At 41.3% G+C, this 21,916-nt stretch overlaps 1 protein-coding gene across 2 annotated transcripts in view; it reads left to right on the forward strand.

The window, feature by feature from the left end:
* ITPK1 (inositol-tetrakisphosphate 1-kinase) overlaps positions 1 to 21,916 on the forward strand; it is a 142,738-nt gene that overhangs the window by 77,714 nt on the left and 43,108 nt on the right. The window lies entirely within an intron of this gene.

Genomic DNA, 21,916 nt, shown 5'->3' on the forward strand with positions numbered 1-21,916 from the left:
AAACTATTGTCCTTAATTGGTGTCATTTGAATTGTACTCTGTGGAAGGAGTCACTCCTTTTCAACCTGAAAAATTCTCTTACCTTCTCATTTATAATCATTGCAACTGTTGAGTTAAGTTAGTCTTTCATTCCCTTCCTACTTTTGCTACTGTCATATTCTTGAACATTTATTGGCTTTTGAATTTAAATCTAGAATAGCTTTGAAGTAACTCTTTCAAATGTTAGATGACTGTAATGGGGGAAATTGCATTTCTGAACTATGTTCTAATGGGATATATTTGAAATACCACTGAGATTGTGTTATCACTATCTTGACAGGCAGGTAGGAAGCTCAGAAATTTGTATTTTTATAGTTGTGGATTTATGGACATATTATTTGTGTATAACCTGCCTGACCCCACTGGTACAGTCTTTGTGTAGAAATGAGACTAACAATTCACAGCACTCCCTCTTGTCTTTTGGAATCTCTTCAGGAGAAAATGCTCAATTAGTTTAGAAGGATTTTGTTTTGGAGTGGCTGTTGCTGTTTGTGAGTGAGAGAAAGGTGCTGAGGGAAACCTGTGCTCTGAGGGAGTGGTTGAGATTTTGCTCTAACAGCAGAGAGATTCAATAGGGTTTGGTTTTGTTCTTTATTTTCTTAAATTGCTATCAGTATTGTTGTTATCCCTATGAGAACAATATGTTTGGGAGAGCATCCAGTTTTTGCAAGCAGTTTGTCTTCCACATATTTCAGCCTCCTTTGGTCAAACTGATGAGAAAAAGAAGTGCTTAAGGAGGAAAAATAAAAAGGAAATTTATATTCAGGTCAAACTGACAATTGAAGTTGTTAATAGTTGAGGAATGAAGTAAGGGATGGTGTTAGCTATTGTCACTGGCTGCTGCAGTGTTTGGTGACCATATTTCCCCTGACCCTCTATCCCCCTCCCCCCAGAACTTTTCTCCTCAGTCTTATCTTATTTCTGTCTCATAATCAGAAATAACATGACCAAAACCTTGAACCAACTCTGTATTTAGCAGGGGCAATCTCAGGAGAGAGGAATAATTGTCTAACTTCTTGTTCTGGCCTAAGTAGATCAGCCTCTGTATGCCTGCACGTGATGATCTACAGTAAGAGAAAAGTTACAGCCCTCTAGACAGTGCTGTGGGTTTTTCTCCCCTTCCTTGTTTTTACCTGCTAAGTTATGTTTTCTCTGTTGCAGCTACCATCTTATTTCCCAAGGCCATTAGCACTTAGAAAACTCAAACAAGATGTAATCCATCTGTGAATAGCATGAACTCTTAGGAGCCACGTCTTTATTGTTCTGGAATTTCATTATGGAAGTAACTACTAAGAAAATAATATCCTAGTCTTTAGCTGTAACTAGAGAGCTCTTTTTATCACAGGATACAAAATTAATGTGATGGGTTAAGTTCAGTGCAAGGGATTATCTCTTCCAAAGAAGTGTTGTAACTCAGGAAGATTGACTTTATATGTAAGGAGAAGCCTTTTGCTATTTGAAGTCTTTCAAAAGAAAAATTCAGATTGTATTTACAGATCAGTTTTGGATTTCAGTGATTATTGCCTCTATTTTAATTATATTTTAAAGTAACTATAAATGATTAATCTTTACTTATGATTCTCAGTTGACACTTAATTTTAACCCTGTCGACCTTACAACAACTGTATAACTAAAGATTTGCGCCAGTTAGGTTAAAGAGAGGGTGACCAGATGCTCTGCTGAGGTGGCTGTCTTCTGCAGCAGTAGGGCCCCATGATCTATAAATAGTTGGATTTTAACTCTAATTATTTTTCAGATGTCCTAGTCCTTTTGACAGAGAATCCTCCATGCTTCCTGAAAAAGGGAAATCCCTATTTGAAGGGTCTAGACTGGGCACGTGGACATTGTTAAGCTTTCTGAAAGTCCTGTATCTTGCTCTTTATGGAGTCAAGTGTCTGAGTGATAAGTACTTTGATCCAGCCTCCTGAGAAGGGGTTACTGAGACACTCCTTGTCTCTGCTGTCAGTCTGTGGCCACTAAAGAAACTGAGGTGGAGGAGGGCTGGTAACTAAGCCAGAGCTGTACCAGCGGTCTGAGGGAAAGCACAGGGTTGAACCAGGGCTTTCCGTGTCCTAGTCTGACACAGTAACCACTCAGTCCTTGTGGAAATAGAAGGCTCACAGACTTGCCCAACCCCTGAAGTGGGAAAAGGCCTCTTGGCCAGCTCCCTGCTCAAAGCAGAATCTCTAAAGCAGGTTCCTCAGGTCCGTGTCCTGTTGGGTTTTTGTGTTTCTCCACAGATGGAGACGGCATTACCTCTCTGAGCAAGCTGCTCCAGGATTCACCTTGAACCTGGTGTGCCAGCATGCTACTAGCAGGGCTGAGGTGATTTGCGGGGATTGTTGCTTTATTCAGTATAGACAGTGATATCTCACTTGGAAGCAAGTAGGACTCTCTTCTGGGAAAAAAGAATAGCTTTAAGAGATATTTTAACATTGATTTTAATGGATTCTATTTTGGAATCAGTAGTCTGTCTGGAGCTGTGGCTTCCTTTTTTTCCTGGTCTCTGTTATTTTGAGAGCAAGCTCTAAAAGGGCTAGTTATTCTGTAACCTGTGCTTCTGGATATTTTTAAAAAAATATTTAGAAAAATAAAGGTTGCATTCCTAGCTAGTGTCCTATATAGCTGGCAGGTCTATGTTGAAATGAATCACTGAACAGATTTTTTGGTGTCACAGTTGTTCCCTCAGCAGTTGTATTGCTTTGTTTACTTATCTCTGAAAAATTAATTTTTATATAGAAGTGCTCTTGATCAGTTTTGGTGATGTTTGGTGAAAGATTAGGAGCATTATTTAATAAAAAGTCATTTTTAAGAGATATTGTATGACTGGAACAGTGTAGCCTTTTTAAAGCTCTGACCTTATGAAAATAACGAAATTTTCTGATGCTGTGTTGAAAAGTGATCCTTCAGGTTTGAAATTCAAAATCCAACACTTAAAATTATGCTTAAGATGGTAATGTATGATTCCTGTGACTGGGCACTAACTAAGCTTTTCATATTGCATTTTTTGTTTAAAGATGAAAAGCTTTTGAAATTCCCTATGTATCTTACAAGTAATAATCCAAATTGAAGGAACTTAAATGGAAAGTGAAGTAAACATGCTGCTCACTCAGTGTGCTATCTAGTTAGTGTTCCCATCTGCTGCTCAGCTTCCTCTTCTGTCTCAAGTGACTTACTGGTTTCTCTGATAATGTTTGAACTTGCACACTCTGAAGTTCATTTCTTTATCCACTTACTCCTAGATTTTTCTTCCATTGTTTTAAAATTGTGTTGTTCTTAAATTTAGCTCCAAATCTAAAATTTGTACAGACAGTAGTCTTTCTCTCCTAGAAAAGAGAACTCCTGCTTGAGCCAAGCTGCAACTCCTTAATTTCTCTCTTCCTAGCAGTTGTCTTTGAAGTATGGGAGCTATTTCCTCAGGACATTCTAAACAGCATGCACCCCTTTAGCTTTGATATTTTCATCCTGACATGTAATCAAAATCATTTATGTTTGATTGTTTACTGTTATATGAGATGCAATTACTGCTGTATGTGCTTCTTTCTCATTGTGGGAGACAGAACAGATCACAGCATCCTTCTCTATTCCCTGGGATTCTTTTTATCAGATTCTGTCTGTCTTAGAAATACTCCTCACAGCTGCACGTATCTTTTGTTACTTGGAGGCAAGCTCAGTATGATAAAATGGATAAGGCATTTGATTTGGGGCTTGAGGTTTTCTGCTTGGTGCTGATTCTGCCTTGCTGCATGATTTTGGACATAGAATGTGATCCCTGTGCATTTCTTTCTTCTCCTGACACTCATCTGTCTCTCTTGATGCTGCATTGTTTCGAGCAGAAGCTCTTCTCCAGGTATACAAACACTTTCTCTGATACAGCAAGTCTCTGTGCCAAGCAAACTGTGTGGGTATTGTTCTAACAGAAGGTGTGGACCTGTTGTTGAGTAGAAAACTGCATCTACAATTCAACACCAAAGCAAGTAGTCAGGGGTGGGGGTTTTGGACGTTTATGGAGTGTGTACATTGCTGGAGGAGTGCACACTTAGAACTTCTCAAAATCAGGCCACCCAGTTAAAAGTGCATGAAAATAGCAGTATATACATAGCTTTAGGCATTCACCTTTTGAAACTGTAGCCTCTTTTCTCCATGGCCTACTTTTCAGAGCTGTTTTGGTCAGAGAGGAGAGAAGAATAGTCACACAGGTCAACTTCAGACACCTCTTATTTTTATTTGAAGCTCCTATTAAATTGAAGCCAGATTTTTCTTTCCACTTTAAAGCCTCTTAATCACCCACCTGGCGCTCACTTCTTTGTGTAGGGACATATCAGTAAAGTATCTTTAGTTAGAGGACTGATGTCAGCTACTGCAAATAACCACTCCAGTTTCGGGGTGCAGAAGCCTCCCTTGTTGATTGTATGCACTCTTTCCACCAAGAACACATGCAGATAGATGTCTTTATTATCTCACTTAAAATGTGTGACGTATGCTCACTCACTAGATTTTAATTTCTGTCTGGAAACTAGTACACCTCTGTGGAAGGAAGGAGTTGGAATGGAATTGATATTCTCTGGGACTGTAAGCAGTTTGTCTAAAGTGCCTCAACTCACAGCAACTCACATGGCAGTCCTCTGTACCCAGCTGCCAACACTTGGTAGTTCTCAGTCCTGCTCTGTGAAAGTGGAAGCACACTGGGGCATTTGCCCCAGGGAAGTGTCACCTGACATCTTTCTCATAAAAGCTCATTCATTCATTTAGGAGAAGGATAACAAAGAGACATCAGCCTGTTGGTGTTATGATAACAAGCCCTGGCTTTGAAATTTAAACTAGACAACTGCTTCCGAAAGACCAATCCTGTCCTGAGAGAGGTGGCAGGAAAAGAAAGTGGGAAGCCCCAGTAGGAACCTGGAATCTTCTGTCTTGGACCATGTCTTGCTCTTGTTAAAGCAGTTTAAAAAGGATTTTTCAAGGTAAGACTGTTGAAAGTCAGCCATTTCATTATCAGAAAATATGAACAGCTCTCCATTCCTTTCCTGCCTATCTTCTCTCCCTTCAGGTTTTCATTATTTTGAGCTGTGATCTCTGTCCCAGCATAGGTAGGAGAGAGCTGGGGGCATCTGTAGATATGATGGGCACAGTCCCTGTTGTTCCAGCTGGGAGTGGCAGACGGCCAGCCTGCTGCCACTGGCCTCCTGAGATCCATCAGCTTGGGGCTGTTCAAGTGACTCTGCAGGCCAACAGGCACAAAGCCCAGAGAATTTTTATTGTTTTGTCTCACAGTTTGCCAGTCATAACCCCTTGAACCAACAAACAATCTTCATCTTGGATCCTAATAGTCTTAATGGCCTCTGAGCTTTCAAAATAAGCCTGCCTGTAAAGTTCAGATGTTATTTTTGGGTGCACTCTTTAACTCTGATGTGTTTTTTTGACTGGAAATGAGGAATCTGTACCCCACTTTCACTTTCTTTTGCTTACCAGAATCTGAAAAAAAAAAACAAGGCTGGATCCATTTATTACATACCAGTGTTGGAAACTTTTGCTTTACATCTACATGCATGATTTCAAAGCATTTTTCTACTTGATAAAGCTGAAAAAGTGGAAAGGTTTATATCTATTTAAGTGACAGCTTCTATGAATTTTGTGTTAGGGGCTTGGGTGGATCTGAAGATTGACTGAATCTGCATTTTATGGGGTAAGGATATAAGCCATGACTGCACTCTGTGGTCGTAGGGCATTTCTAAGACATCTCCAATTTGGGTTTTATGAACAGAAGGTGGATTAATTCTTGAGGATTACTGTCTCTCTAGAATTAGGAAAAGAGGAGCAGGGATTCTTCTTGTCATGATGAAGTCTTCACTAAATAAACTAGATGTTTTAAATTCCATCATGGCTGTGTTTCAAGTTAGTCTCATCCTCTTGAGCAGAAATTTCCTTGGCTGACATCCAAATTTACCAAGTATCTGGGTGCTAGAAAAAGTAGTGACAGAGCATTGAAAGATAAATTGCTCAAAGTATCAATGTAAAACTTAACTGGGAATACTTTTGCAGTAAGTGGCTTTTCACAGTTGTTTCTGCTCATATTGTCACAAGATCAAAGGCCAAGAAATAAGTCTTGAAAAATAGGACCTTTCGTCTGAGTTGGAAACCAGGGTTTGGCTGATAAAATACTGCTCTAGTTCTGGTGTAATGTGTTTATGTCACTTTTGCTGCTGAAGAAGCAGTTTGTTGTGGTGTGGACCAGAAAACTAGCGTCCCTTACATTTTCTCAGCTAAGTGTTAGCCGACATGTGGTAAGCCTGGTTAGATTCTAATCTCTCCTCATGCAGAGTCCAGCAGGACCTTAAGGCTTTATCAGGGTTGCATGGAATCAGCTGATGGTAACACTGCCTGGGAGGATCCTTTCCTTTGCCACTAGGGCCACTAACATTCCATCTAAAATCACTATTGGCTCCCATTTCACTTATCTGCTGGCTTTGTGCAACTGTTCCTGCTGAGTGTATCAGTAAAGAAAATCGTGAAAGCTTGAGTGCATTTATGTTCTTGACATCAGTAATTGGGTCTGTCTCATGAATTTTCCAAATGGCTTTCAGAAATTAGAGTGGATGGGGCTGAAAGTGTAAAGGTTGATGAGAGGAACTTGAAATGGTATGACTTTCTTGAATAGTTTATGACTGAGGGGAACTAAACCTCTATGGTCAGTTGCTTGATAGTCTTCCTGCACAAGGTCATTTACTTGTCATTGTCATTTGATACACTATACTGCTAACATAATGCTTTTCTCTCTTTTTGGGATACCCTTTTTACAGTAGTGCTTGGAAAGTGCTGATATTTTGTTTTTCTGATGTATAAATGCAGCTTATGGGGTGGAAATAGAGATCCCAATGCATATCTGGCTCATAAGACTGTATGGAGACAGTTGGCACCTCTGGATTGTCAGTAATTGTGGTTCAAGTCACTGCATTTGCATAAAGGAAACAAAACTGATTCAGCAGGAGACAGCTTTGCTCCATGAAAACAGAAAGATGCTATGCTGAGAAGAAAATGACGTACTATCACAGCCATGTGTTACATCCCTTCATATCCTGTTGGTGGGCAAGGTGTACATGGAGCATGTTTCAGAACTCTTTCCATTTGTAGGAAAACATACAATCTGTTTAGTTCTGTACACTGAGAGTGAAACACTGCTTGTTAAATTGGGTTAAAATCAGAGAATCACACAGAATCACTAGGTTGGAAGAGACCTCCAAGATCATCGAGTCCATCCCGTGCCCTAATACCTCAACTAGGCCATGGCACTGAGTGCCACATCCACTCCTTTTTTTAAACAGATCCAAGGATGGTGACCCCATCATCTCCCCGGGCAGACCATTCCAGTACTTTATCAGTCTTTCCATAAAAAACTTTTTCCTAATATCCAGCTTATCCCTTGGCACAGCTTAAGACTGTGTCCTCTTATTCTGTCAGTTGCTGCCTGGAGAAAGAGACCAACCCTCAGCTGTCTACAACCCCCTTTCAGGAGAGCTGTAGAGAGTGATAAGGTCACCTCTGAGTCTCCTTTTCTCCAGGCTAACAACCCCAGCTCCCTCAGCCCTTCCTCACAGGGTTTGTGCTCCAAGCCCCTCACCAGCCTTGTTGCCTCCTCTGGACGCGCTCAAGTGTCTCAACATCCTTCCTAAACTGAGGGGCCAGAACTGGACACAGCACTCCAGGTGTGGCCTCACCAGTGCTGAGTACAGGGGAAGAATGACCTCCCTGCTCCTGCTGGCCACACCATTCCTGACCTAGGCCAGGATGCCACTGGCCTTCCTGGCCACCTGGGCACACAGCTGGCTCATGTTCAGCTGCTGTCACCAGAATCCCCAGGTCCACACCATCCCCAGTCTATAACATTGCAGGGAGTTATTGTGGTCAAAATGCAGGACTGGCACTTGGACATACTAAACTTCATCCTATTGGACTCAGCCCATCATCCATCCAACCATTCCAGGTCTCTCTGCAGAGCCATCCTACCTTCCAACAGATGGACACATGCTCCCAGCTTAGTGTCTGCAAATTTAGTAATGAAAGACTCAATACCTCATCCATGTAATCAATGAAAATATTGAACAGAGCTGGTCCCAGCACAGCCCCCTGAGGACCCCACTGGTGACTGGCCCCAGCTGGATGCAGCACCATTCCCCACCACTCTCTGGGCCATCCAGCCAGTTCCTAACCCAGCAAAGAGTGCTCCTGTCCAAGCCCAGAGCTCCCAGCTTTTCCAGGAGTGTGCTGTGGGAAACAGTGTCAAAGGCCTTGCTGAAGTCCAGACAGACAACATCCACAGCCTTTCCTGCATCCACCATGCAGGTCATCTGGTCATAAAAGAGACCAGGCAGGTCAAACATGACCTTACTGCTCCTAAACCCGTGCTGGCTGGGCCTGAGACCCTGGCCATCCTGTAAGTGCTGCATGATGACACTTGAAATAACCTGTTCCATTACCTCACCAGGTACTGAAGTCAGGCTAACTGATGATTGTCTGAATAATAGAAATTGTTTATCCCTCAAATGGCACTGTCCATGTTGCTGTAGTTGCCTCCAGGCCTTCTGGCCGATTAGAGTTCTTGGAAACTGTCAGCTAGAAATTGGACAGCTGAAAACAAGTCGGCACATTGGAATAACTTCCAAAAAAGAGGAATCACCCCTCAGAGGGCAGATCTTAAGTAAACTGAAGCATCGGAAAGTGCTTGACAGACCAAAGGCATGGAGAAGATAAATAAACTCCTTTCAGTGTGGTAAATCAAACATCCCCTACTAGTGGCATTTCAGGACTTTTATTATTAATGATGGAAAAGGTAGATGAACACAGGATACCAAATTTTTTAGATAAGTCCAAATTGTTTTGTTTGTTCCAGACAAAGGGAGACAGCAATATCAGACAGGTTTACCAAAGGAAGAGTCAGCATGATGATAGATCCACTTTATAGTAGTCTCTTGAGCCTATTAAAAAATAATATGGACATGCATTGTTAACTTCTGCCTTGACTCACTACTCAGGAAAGACCTCAGTGTCACAGTGGTAGGTTACTGGAAACTTCTGCCCCCTCAGCCTCAGTAGTCAAAAGAGATCACGCCAACAGAATCAAACAAAAAGATGATGGTGGCCAAAAATAGCATAGAAGACGCTGAGCATACAGTTGTGTAAATAAAAAACTTTATTTTTCCCAAAGACTGTTTTCAGTTCTGCTTTCCTGAATTTAAAAATATGCATTAGAAGTGAAAGGAATCCTTGAAAAAAGGAACATGGTCAATGCCAAGAGACAGCCACAAGTGAAGAGTAAAACCAATCTCAAGGTAGCAAAGGTGGAACAAAACCTGAGCAAACAGAACATGAATAAATGGAAAAATGTTCCCCTTTTTTCTACTATGTCAGAGTTAGAATTCCATTGAATAGTTGTGCAGTTGCCATAAAATATTAACTAAGATCATAGCTGGGCTGAAAGAGGCAGGACTCATTCACAACTAGATTTGAAAGGTTTACAAACCGTTGTGGTTGGTGGTGTGTAGTACTGACTGGTGGATGTTAAAAAGAAACTCCATGATGAACTATGAATTCCGTAAGTTGGTATATATTGGGGGACAATATATTCCCTTTTCTTTGATTTGAACCCACTGCCAAGTTGAAAAGTTGGAGATGACACGGTGTCAGCTTAATTGTGTTCTCATTTGATTTGGTAATTCCAGTGTTCATTTCTCATCTCCAGGGAAGCAAGAATGCCTAAAAGTGCAGTGAGGATTTAAAGCACTTTGTCTACTCCATAACTTTTAAATCTCATGCAAGTAGTAATGCTTCAGTGTTTTTACTGTCCTGTGAATAAAGTCTTGGTATTTTAATATAAATCATTATGAGCACTCAGCACGTTAAATGGGAACTCAAATAGAGCCAGATGTGTTAAAACTGTTATTCTTTCAGAAATATGGCTGAATGATGTGATTATGACTTTTTTTCTTTGATGGCTATCTCTTCTACTATATCAAGACCCTGTAGAGCGAGACAAAGGAGTCTGTTCATGAGAGGACAGAACTGAGACATTGTGGAACAGGCCCTTGTAATGCATGACAGGGAGGGAACGGTACTTAACACTCTTGAAATTTTTCTATCAGATTATAAGCTGCTAGAGGATCAAGGAAGTCACCCTCCAGATCATGCTGGTGCATTGTCTGGGACAGGGCGTTACTTTATACACTGGGACTTTCTGATTTTTAAAACATTTTGTTTCATTTCCTCTCTTGCTCCCTGGTGAAATCATGAGGAAGACTGACCAGTTGCAAATTTTATCTCCTATGTAATTATGAAAATGATTGAACAGATAATGTTTCACAGTCTCACCCACCTGCCCATCCTAGCAAGCCTACTCCATGATAAGAATAACTGCAGCTTTTTCCTTGCTGCAGTGCAGCTGCCAGCTTCTGTAGTGTCTGCTGGGGCAGGGAGGGAAGGGAGCACTCAGCTGTTACTGAGAGTGTTAACTTTAGATATGGCATTGGGTTTCCTACATGAAGGAGTGTTCATATCCCAGGTCCTTCTTAATCAGCTTGAGGATGCCATGTGGGTGTTTGCTCTGTCTCTGATTGAGTGCCAGCAAGCAGCCAGCAGTGAAATCTTTCCTGCTGAGATGCAAAGTGTCAGTCTTGCAGACATGTACCCACCACCCATCTGCTGACAAATGAATATTCTGAAGGAGGTCTTTTTTTTTTGGCAAGTGACGCTAAACATACTATGAAGGCAATGGAAGATGTTAATGTGTTAATGTTCAGGAGGAGCTTTATCTTTTCTGATCTCTATTTTTTTTTAATGTCTGAGGGTCCACTGAGATCTTGGTTGTGTGGGACAGCTGAGCTTCACCGAAGCAATTTCTTCACTTAAAACTGACGGTTTATTCTATCGCATCCCCTTACTTAGGCACTGGTGTGTACCTATGCAGGTAAGCAGCAGGGACACAGAGTATGAGCCCCATCCTGTGCTAAGTTCTGGTTTGCATGTAATTCAGTTAATCTACATGCAGCATTGTGGGCAAGGCATAGTCTCTGAGATTTAAAGGATCTCTAGTCATAGAATCATAGAATGGTTTGGGTTGGAAAGGACCTTAAAGATCACCTAGTTCCACCACCTCTGCCATGGGATGGGCAAGAACATGGGGTGCCTGCAGGGGCACCTTCCACTAGACCAGGTTCTCAAAGCTCTGGCCAACCTGACCCTGAACATTTTTAAGGATAGGATATCCACCACTTCTCCGTGCAACCTGTTCCAGTGCCTCATCACCCTCACATTAAAGAATTTCTTCCTAATACTCTAATATCTTATTAATTGTTGAAATTCAGAGCTTTGACAACAGTCCTGCTTGTTCTCTTGATCTCTAAAATGCCAGCCAAACCTCCCTGCTCCCTCAGAGAAACCTTCTGAGGATTAGTCAGCACTTGGGAAGCCTGGGAATGTGCTGTTTAAACACTGGTAGAAGGGATAAGTATGGGTAAGATTTTTGCTAGCAAGACTGTCATAGTGCTGGGGCAAACTAATGCAGTAGTTATGAATCTCCTGTACTAGAGCCTTGGGAACAGACTGGATAGATGAACATTTGCCAGTGTTGGTGTTGAGTGCATTTTGTCTTCTCCGAATGCAATAGGACTGGGGTAGGTAACCCAGTAGCCTTCCCAGACCAGTACTTCCTGATGTTGATTGTCCTTCAGAGTTAAAAACATCAACAACGGACAGTTTGAGCCAGGGATCTTAATGAGGTCATGCTGAATGTTAATAGAATCTGTCCTGTGCAGGGCCAGCACAGAGCAAGACCCATATCACATATATTCATGTGTGCTGGCGTAAGAGTCAAGCAGTCTGAGAAGTCCTGGGCTTCCACTGAGGTAAAGTTTTCATGGGTCAGTGCAGCCAGACCTGGATATGATAGGCTGTGCTCCCATAGAAAAACCAGCATGTTTCACCTGGACATAGTCCTGTTACTCTGGCTATTTGACTTCTGGGCTGAAGTTGGCTTCATTCTGCTTTTTAGAGATGCCAAGAGAGGAGCAGTGGGCCGGCCGCACCTGTTCATATGGATGTGGTGCAGCAGGAGCAAGTATTTCCTCCTTGATGGAGAAATCTGTGGAATGAGTTTGTCACTTGCTTCACAAGGGTGAGGCAGTTGAGCCATGCATTCCTGAATCAGTAGGCTCCTCTTGCCTTGGGCGTTCTTTGGCAACCACACATTAAATCTAAAGCTATAAATTGTATAATTTGCATAAGATATTAGACAGAGAAGCACAATGGGACAGATGCTAATTGCTGATTTGGGAAGCCTCACAAGCATTTGCTCGGAGATAAACCGCAGTTACCTCAGTATTGGGTAATTAGTTTTGCTTTCTAAAAGGAGAGAAGTGTATCACACCAACTGATTTCTTGTACTGTGTAATTTGCTGATTTCATTGTTGCTCTTGGGGATAGTTTTTTAGTTCCTTTTTAGGACAATATTTTTTTAAAATTTGCTATATTTGACACGGAGGAAGTGCAGTTTGGGAGGGATATTCCCACCAAGAAAGTTCAATTGCACACTCCTGTTTTGCTGCAGAGAAATGAATTCTGCCATAAATTCTTTGGCATTTCATAGTTCTATCCCAGGTTGCCATGCACCAGATTGCAGAGTAGGGGATTTTGGTTGATTTTTGCTGCCTATGCAACTGAGAGTTTGATACAATTTTGGGGGGTAAAATTTATGCAGGCATTTTAATACAGTTAGCATTAATTTCTAATCAGCTGTTAGGCTGCCAGTTAGTTAAACCGCTAAATCTTAAAATGTGTTCATCTAGATAGCAGAAGTGCTGTGGGGAGTGTAGAGCTCTACATTTGCCAGGTTTTGTTCTGAGTGTTGTGTCTTCCAACACTGCCCCACAATGTTTGTATGCCTTCTGTTTTATAAGCTGTTAATGAAATGCAGGCAGTTCTCTATATGTGATGCTTCTCTCAAGGTCCTGCACCAGGGGAAGTGAATGCCCTAGATGCTGGAGCTGATTGTAGTTGCTTTTGGTTTTCAGTATTTGGAAGAAAACAAAGTTAGAAGAGATCTGAAAATATCAATTTCATTTTCATTGAAGAAATGATCATTTATAATGAGCCTAAAAGGGGCAGTGGAGAGAGCATTTTTCAGATTTCATAATTTGGAAAAGAAGAAAATAGCTCTTTTCCTCCCCTTCCTCCTTCCCACTCTTACTCTACAACTCCCTGGCCCAAAAGTCCTAGGAAGAAAGGGGACTTGTTCTTTTGGACACTTCATTTGGAGTGAAAGTAAACAAGCTTTGCTTTATGTTTCACTGAAAAGCATCTTAGTTCATACCTTGATAAAAGTGCAACCATTGCAGGCAGTTTGACCTGTCCAATTGTTTTGAACTTAATGTTAAGGACTAGTGTAGTTATAAACTAGTTGAATATAAAAGTAAAACACAAGCTTCTCACACCAGTGGGGGTCTAGATTTACAGGAGAGTCCCATCTAGGAGATTCTGTGGGCTTGTCTTCATTAGGTGTGCTGCTTTTCATTCCTTCCAGTGAATGATAGCTCTGATATGGATGCTCTTGCTCAACTTCCTGCGTGGGAGGAGGGATGATGCAGAAGAAAGCAGCTTTATAGTCTGTATAACTACATCCATGCAGGTGCTGGGGCAGGGTTACCATTTCAGATGGTAATTGCACCTTTGGCAGCAACTGCTCCATGGATGCAGCTCTTTGCAAGGGCATGCCTGTCCAAGATGATGCCATGTTTTGCCTCTTCCCTCTTGGCCTTACTCCTTTAGGGTGATTATTTTCAAAGTCACTGTTGTGAAGTAGGAGAAATTCTTTGAGAAGCAGGCTCAAGATGTACGGCATAGTAGTTGCCATCATTTAACTGGTTAGAAAAGCTTTTAAAACTGTGTAACCAATTAGCTGAAACTGTAGTGGAACCTGTGCCAAACACAAGCATTGGTCTCTGGAGGCAGGTATGGGGGGAGGACTTTACACGGTTGGTTTGTGAAGGTTTGTCTGCCTGGGATTAGATTCATGCACTGAATGCAGCAGTAGTAGCCATCTAAGGTATTGCAGAGGTGAGGGGGGGAAAAAAAGGAATAGCTGAGAAGGCTTCAACAGGTGGTACATTGGTGTTTGAGAGGCTGTCTCTCTCCCCTCCCCTTTCCTTTTTTTTTTTTTTTTTTTTTTTGTGGGTTTTTTGGTGGGTTTGTTTGTTGGTTGGTTTGGGTTGGGTTTGGTTTGGTTTTTGGTTTTTTGGGTTTTTTTGTTGTTCCTGCAAGGAAATGTTACTTTCTGTGTTAGTTCAGTATCTAGGCTTATCAACAATATAAACAACATAGCCAGGATTATCGAGTCCTGGCCCGCCTGTTCTAAGCACTTTATCATCCAGCCCATTCCAGAAACCCAGGGTGAGCCAATGAAAAGATTAGCCAAGTTTTCTCCTTCTCCCCACCTTCTTAGAAACATGGAAAGGACCCTTACAATCAAGTCCATCAACCCAGCACTCCCAGGCCCACCACCAAGCCATGACCCTGAGTGCCACATCTGTGTGTTAGGTGACTCAAGGGTTAGTGACTCCACTTCCAGAGCAACGTGTTCTAATGTTTGGCAAGCCTTTCATTAATGAAATTGTTCCTAATATTTAATATAAATCTCCCCTGGAGCAATTTGAGGCCTCTTGACCTCTGAGTTGTTACTTGGGATAAGAGACCAATCCCCACCTGGCTACAGCGTCCTTTCAGGTGGTTGTAGGGAGCAATAAGATTCCCCCTGAGCCTCCTTTTGTCCAGGCTAAACAACCCCAGGTCCCTCAGCTGCTCCTCATCAGACTTGTGCTCCAGACCCTTCTCAGCTCTGTTGCCCTTCTCTGGACGTGCTCCAGCCCTTCAGTGTCTTTCTTGTAGTGAAGGGACCAGAACTGAACACAGGATTTGAGGTGTGGCCTCACCAGTGCTGAGTACAGGGGGACAATCCCTGCCCTGGCCCTGCTGGCTGCACTATTGCTGACACAGGCCAGGATGGCATTGGCCCTCTTGGCCACCTGGGCACACACAGCTCATGTTCAGCTGGTGTCACCAGCACCCCCAGGTCCTTTTCCACCAGGCAGCTTTCCAGCCACTCTGCCCCCAGCCTGTAGAGCTGTGTGGGGTTGCTGTGAGTGACCCCAGTGCAGGATCTGTCACTTGGCTTTGTTGACCTCAAACAGTTGATCTTGGCCCATGGATCCAGCCTGTCCAGATTGCCTTTCAGAGCCTTCCTGCCCTTCAGGAGATCAACACTCCCACCCAAATTGGTATTGGCCATGAATTTACTAAGAGTACACTTAACCCCTGTGTCCAGGTCACCAGTAAAAGTACTGGATATGACTTTGTCTAGTATTCATGTCTGGGGGACACCACTAATTGACCAGATGCCAACTGGAAGCAGCACCGTTCACCACCAGTCTCAGGGTCTGGCCATCCAGCCAGATCTTACCCAGCAAAGAGTGCACCTTTCCAAAATTATCAGCGCTGTGATTTTCCCCAGCATCCAGGTCAGGCTAACAGACCTGTAGTTCCTCAGATCTTCCCTCTGGCCCTTCCTGTAGACAGACAGCCTCCTTTTGTCTGGAACCTCCCTGGTGAGCCAGAACTGCTGATAAGTAATTGAAAGTGGATTGGGGAGCTCTTCCACCAGCTTCTGGAGTGCCCTGGGGTGGATTCCATCCAGCCCCATAGAGCAGTGTGTGTTGTAAATGATGTAGCAGGTTGATGACCATGTTCCCTTGGATTAAAGAGACTTTATTGTTCTCTCTGTCCCCATTTTTCAGCTGGCAGGTGGCTCAAGAGCCTGGATACTTAAACAGCTGAGAATCCCTTCGAATTTCAAGTCCAGGTTTACAAGTTTACCCACAAAGAAAAATAACATCTTGTAATAACACAAATTGCTGTCTGTGTTGTGTTTTACAGTTTGTTGCAGCCTGAACATGTGCACAAAGAAAACCAGCTCATATTGAGGCAGAGCTGGGTTCAAAGCATAATAGACATTTACTGTAGGAGAATCACATCTAGATGTGCACAAACTTCTGTGAAGCTGGCAGTACTTGTCTTATCTTCCCTATTTATATATCAGATTTACCACAAGAATTTTATCTTAAGGGAACAAAAGTGTCATAGTTCTCTATGTAATCTTACAATCAGGATGGAGTTTTTTCCCTTCTGATTTAGGAATAGAAAGGAATCCTTAAACAAAATTTATCTCCTAAATAAAAATATACCAAATATTAGGTGCATTATTAACCTTTTAAGTTAGTGAATTGCATTGGTTCATTAGTGTTTGTTTAGTTGCAATGAAAATCAAAGAACTTGTATCTGAAGAGTAAAAACAAATGCATTTCATATTCAATGTAATGTGTATCATGACATGCAGATGGTTTTGATCCATTTGCCTTTTGTGCTCTCATTCAGTCTTTGTTTTTTATATTAATTTGTCCAAAGGAATTTCTTTTAATAGCTTTCCATACTTGGTTAGCCTTTTTAGGAAAAATTAATTTTTCCTTGTGTAAAGGTAGACCTATGAGAGCTATGAATGTTTGTTCAGGCTTACAGAGAAGTTTTTTTTTTTTTTTCTTTGAAACCTAAGTGTAAGGAGGCTTCCTCTTCTTTTTTGATTTGAAAAAAACAACAGATTTTTTCAAAACATTTTCTGTGTTGTGCTCTGGTTGTGTCTTTTCTTTGGGGTGTTGTTTTTTTTTGGGTTTGTGGTTTTTTTTTTGGTTGTTTTTTTTTTTTTGTTTGGTTTTTGTTTGTTTGTTTGGTTTTGGTTTTTTTGTTTGTTTGGTTGGTTTTGGTTTTTTTTTTTTTTTTTTTTTTTTTTTTTTTTTTTTTTTTGATTGGTTGGTTGGTTGGTTTTATTGGCTTTTTTTTTTGCTATATACACCATGTAATGCAACCTGTAGTGATTGAAGTGTTGATGTGTGGTTATAGTGGCTGTAGGGCACATAGTATTAATCTAGGAACAGCACTGTCATTATCTTCATTAAAGCTAGGGTATTGTGTTAGCCAGAAAGTGCAGAGACACTGAAGTTGTTCAGTCTTGTTGTAGAACTGCATTGTGCTGGGACTCAGAAGGCTTGAGCCTGTTTCAAGACTTAGTGATGGTGCCTGAGTAGGTGTTAATCTCTCCACCTCCTTGTTTCTTCATTTCATACCCTTGTCCTGCATCAGTCCTATTTGGTTTAAAACTTCTCTGAGGGGGAGACTGCCTATTATTGTGTCTTTTGCACAGGGCTCAAAGTACAGGCCTTGCAATGCCACTTTAATACAAAAGATCCTGCAATGTTAGGGGAAGATGGTAAGGCTTCCATGGTGTCCACATGGGTTTTAATTTTAACTGTATACAGAGAAAACCCTTTGAAACTACGTTTAGGGGAAGTTAAATTCTGAGCTATGACCTGGTTTCTTTAAACATTCAGGTTTTGTCATTATTTTGAAGCTTTCAGTATCTGATGCTAAAAATAGACTGTTTGGAGCTTCCCACGTGTAGGTAGTTACATAAATCTTGCCATAAATAATACTTGTTCACTCGATCATTATAGAAACGTCTCGACATGCAGCTCATAAGGGATTTGCTCAGAGCAAACCAAAATTGAGTAGAAATCACGGATTAGAATGAGAGTTCCTAGACCTATTTAGATCCTACTTTTATAGCATCATTTCAATCATTTCATAGCCTAGTTTGTCATTTTTCCAGTATCTAGAGAAAGCTGAAGAGGGCTAAGGAGAATCCTACTTAATTCTTCAGTCAGCTGTGAAATGTGGAGGGCTGGTACTGCACCTTTGCAGTTGCACATCTTGAAAAGGTGTAAGTTAAATATTATTTTATCATATTTAACTTAACATTGTTATGTGAGTAGAAGCATAGGGTGGAATGCTGGATTTCACAGCCATTTTGTAGAAATCCTTCAGACTATAAAACTAAAGCACTGAGTAGTATGAAAGTCCTGGTTGTTGATACTTATTGGAAGAAAGTGTATTTTATAAATAGGAGGGGAAAAAACAGGTGAACTGATGGTATACACAGCAGCATTCTTCAGGCTGGCAAGAAAAGACCAAGTGGAGCTTTTAAAAAAAGGAAGAATTTACAGGAGCCTTTCAATACGTAAAGGGAGCTTCCAAAAAGGTTAGAGATGGACTTTTCTCAAGGGCACGTGGTGATAGGATAAGAGGGAATGGCCTTAAGCTGAGGGAGGACAGGTTTAAATTAGGTAATAGGAAGAAGCTTTTTACTGTGAGGGTGGTGAGGCACTGGAATAGGTTGTCCAGAGAGGTTGTGGACTCCCTGTCCTTGGAAATGTTCAAGACCAGGTTGGATGGGGCTCTGAGTAGCCTGTGTAGTGGAAGGCATCCCTGCCCACAGCTGGCGCAGTGGAACTAGGAGATATTTATGGTCCACTCCAACCTAAACTGTTCTGTGACTCCATGAAAAAGGATTGGTGCTGAAGAGGAGTTATTGAGTTTTTTGGACAGGTGGCAGTTACAAAAAGCAGCTCCTGGGATATCACATATAATTTGCAGGTATTAGTATAGCAAAGCAGACATCAAAACATTAGTGAAGGGGCAAGCTTGTACTCAACAAAACAAAGTGAAATCTGAGATGGGTGTGAGTGGTGCAGCTGAGCTCTGAGTGTTAAGTAGCAAGCATATGTCAGAAATTCTTACTGGAATCTCAGGATTGATTTAATTAGGAAGAAAATGTTTTGACTTAATTCTCAGAAATGAGCAATCCCTACTCACATGAATCCTAGTTTTGCCTTAGGTCCTTCTGTCAAGTGATGGATGTTGTCAGTGCCCAGCCTACCACTCCCTCAGCCTGCCTTCATGTTTTCTTGTTTATTCCTGCATATCCTGCTTCAAGTTGAAAAATAAGATTGTAAAATCATTGTACCAGGAACTGCTGTGATATTTGTTTCTGCCAAGAAAAAAAAATTGCAGTTTGTTAGACCTATTAGGAACTCTGCAGAACCTAATTCAGACCTCAAAATAAACCTTGAGAGTGAAGAAAATTACAGTGCATAGACCAGCAGGGCAGAATACTCAGACAGCTCTGGGGGAGACGGACCCATCTCCCATGAAGAGTGGATGGTTTTTGGTGCCCAGATCCTTCTGTCTGTGGAAAGGCCAGCCTCTGTGTTCTCCAGGACCCCTTCTGAGCCTTTGTTATGCTAGAGCCTGGAGTGGAAAGGAGCATGGAGAGATTTTAAGCAGCAGGTGGACTGTAGTGCTCACTTCAAAAGTATGTAATTTTTTTTTGTGGGTCCCAGATCTCATGTCTCTACATGAAGTGAGAACTGTGCTTAGTTCTGCTTTGAGTTTCCCCTGTTCTGGACACAGTAGGGGTAATTTGTTGTTTTGCAAGTGGAAGATGAATGGAATTACTCAGGTCATCCTGGTTTACCTCCAGCAGTTCTCATCTGGCTGCTTTGATTCTGCCTAACATTTGTGGGTCAAATCTGTGAGTTCTCTGCCTTTTGATGTAGAATGATGTTGTGAAAGAATTTCTGAAAGTTTTCTGACCTTTTGTTGTTCTCTTGTTTCTCTGCCTCCCTTTTTTTCATTGTGGCTACATGATCTATGAATATGAGATTGAGCAGGGATCTTTTCCAGGAGGATACTCATCTGTTTCCCTTAAAAAGCAGACAGGAAACAGGAGTGAGAGAAGGTAGATTGAGAAGAAAAGGGAATTGAAGCAGTGTAGTGGGGTTGCATTAATAATCATGAGAATAAAGTACTCATACTGTTTTTGAAAAGGATATTGCAAAAGAAGTCAGTAATTATTATTTAGCAAGTTGGGGGGTGGGGTTTGTGAGGCTATTTAAAACTTGTTCTACGAAGTATTAGCTATAACTTGATGTAAGTTAGTACAAAGTATAGAGAGAACAGATATTGAAACATGAGAATTTTCCTGACAGGGCATGACAGGAAGCAGTTAGACTTTTAGGAGAACCAACAGTAGAAAAGATTTTTTAAAAATCTACTTTCTCTTTCCGTATCAAATAACACGCTAAAAGAGGATACCAAGGGCAGATGAAGTAGTTTGTGATTGTTCATCTTCAGTTCCAGGTGACATGAGTGCTGGAAGCAGCTCTTCTCAGACTGCTGCTCTCTTCTCACCTAGTGAGAAGAAAAACATTACTAGACAGCATCCGTTCTAGTTCAGTGGGTGCAAGCATCAAACAAGGTTATTTGCAAGAGAACCTAAGGCCACTTAATTCTAGGTTTTACACATGCACAAGACTAGGGCAAGAATTCCACTGGAGAGTGCTTATTCTTAGGAAAAACACCCAACAAATTGTTCCAATATGTGAATGCAGTTTCCTTATCCACATGCTAAATCTGAGTGTGGAGCTTGACAGGTACTGTTTGTCTTCTAAGCATCTGGAAATGTATGCTCATTTTTGCCTTCCCATTTTTATTAACTCTTAGTGGTGCCCCCACAGGGGAGGATTTCTGACCTGCTTAGTATTTGCCAGTTTAAAAGCGTTGTGAGCATTTTTGATGGGCTGGTAGTGTTACATTAAATTTTGGGGGTTACCTGTGTACCTGAGTTGAAGTACCTCCCAACCTAATCACAGATTTCTGTGTTCAGGTCGTCTGGGGTAAGACTGTTATCAGAGTAAATACACAACATGCATCTTAGACTGTTATCAGAGTAAATACACAACATGCAAGTGTTCTTCCATACCAGCAGTAGCACTGTAGTATGCCTGGTCTAATGCCTAGGCTTTTGATTTTTAGTAATTCAGACAAGGATGTTTTTCTCACCATTGCAGAATACTTCTGACAAGCAAGAACAATGAAAAGAGGTGATATTTAGGCTTCGGATCCCAATGTCTCCAAAAGTAGGCAGAACCTAAAGCAGTAGGTTTTTTCCCTCTCCTCATCTGTCAACATCTCAAAATTTAGGATGTCTCATTCTTTTCTCTCCAAAGCCCATCACTACTCAATTTGCCTCAAGTGAAGTAAAAATCTCAAGTGTTTTATATGAATAAATTGTTCAAGAGATCTGGTGGGACCCTTGGCTACCTGTTTTCCTCCATCTTCTGTTTTCTTAGTCTTAAATTAAGGCCACTGTCAATGCTGGGCTTTTGTTCCCTGAGGAGAGGTTATGGAAATTCAGCATAGTCATTCAAGTAATATAAAACACATTAATAAGAAGAGCCACAGAGATTGTGTGTGAAGAAATTAGTACAATGAAACACTTTTCTTACACTTGCTCTCTGCCCTAACTCACTCTTCTCTTTTCTGCTTCACCAGCTAATCTCCAAAAGTAGTTGTGGGCTTTCAAGTTTCATCAGTTTGCAAGAAGCAGCCTCTTGGAAGAAGGGATCAGAGAAAGATTAACACTGCTGGGAACTTGGTGTTTACCCTTTCAGTTGTGCAATTTAACTTTCTGCTTTATACTGATTGTTATAAGGGTTAAATAAATGTAATGGCTTTTAAACACAGTCCAGAAGAGTGACACTGCTTTGTAGTTTGAAACAAAACATGTCTTTAGGGCTGGGCAGCATATCCAGAGTTATCATGGTAATTAAAATAATGATAATTTAATGTAGTGATCCTTATCCTGTAGGAAGGCTTGTTTGCTCAGAATGAAGTATTACATATGCTAAAGTCAGGGTTTGATGTAGGGGAGTAAAAGTGCGTGGACTGGCAGTATGACACCAAATGTAGCTCAAATAAACCAGACTGTATATTTGTGTTTTAATTAACTTAATAGATGTCTCTGTGAAGGGCTGCAGCTAAACTTTGGTAGACTGAGTTGGCCAGAGAACTGCTGTTCTTAGAATAGGATTTATTTGTTATTTTTTCTATT

Source organism: Zosterops lateralis, assembly GCF_965231275.1.
Source record: "Zosterops lateralis genome assembly, chromosome: 6".
Taxonomy (NCBI): domain Eukaryota; kingdom Metazoa; phylum Chordata; class Aves; order Passeriformes; family Zosteropidae; genus Zosterops; species Zosterops lateralis.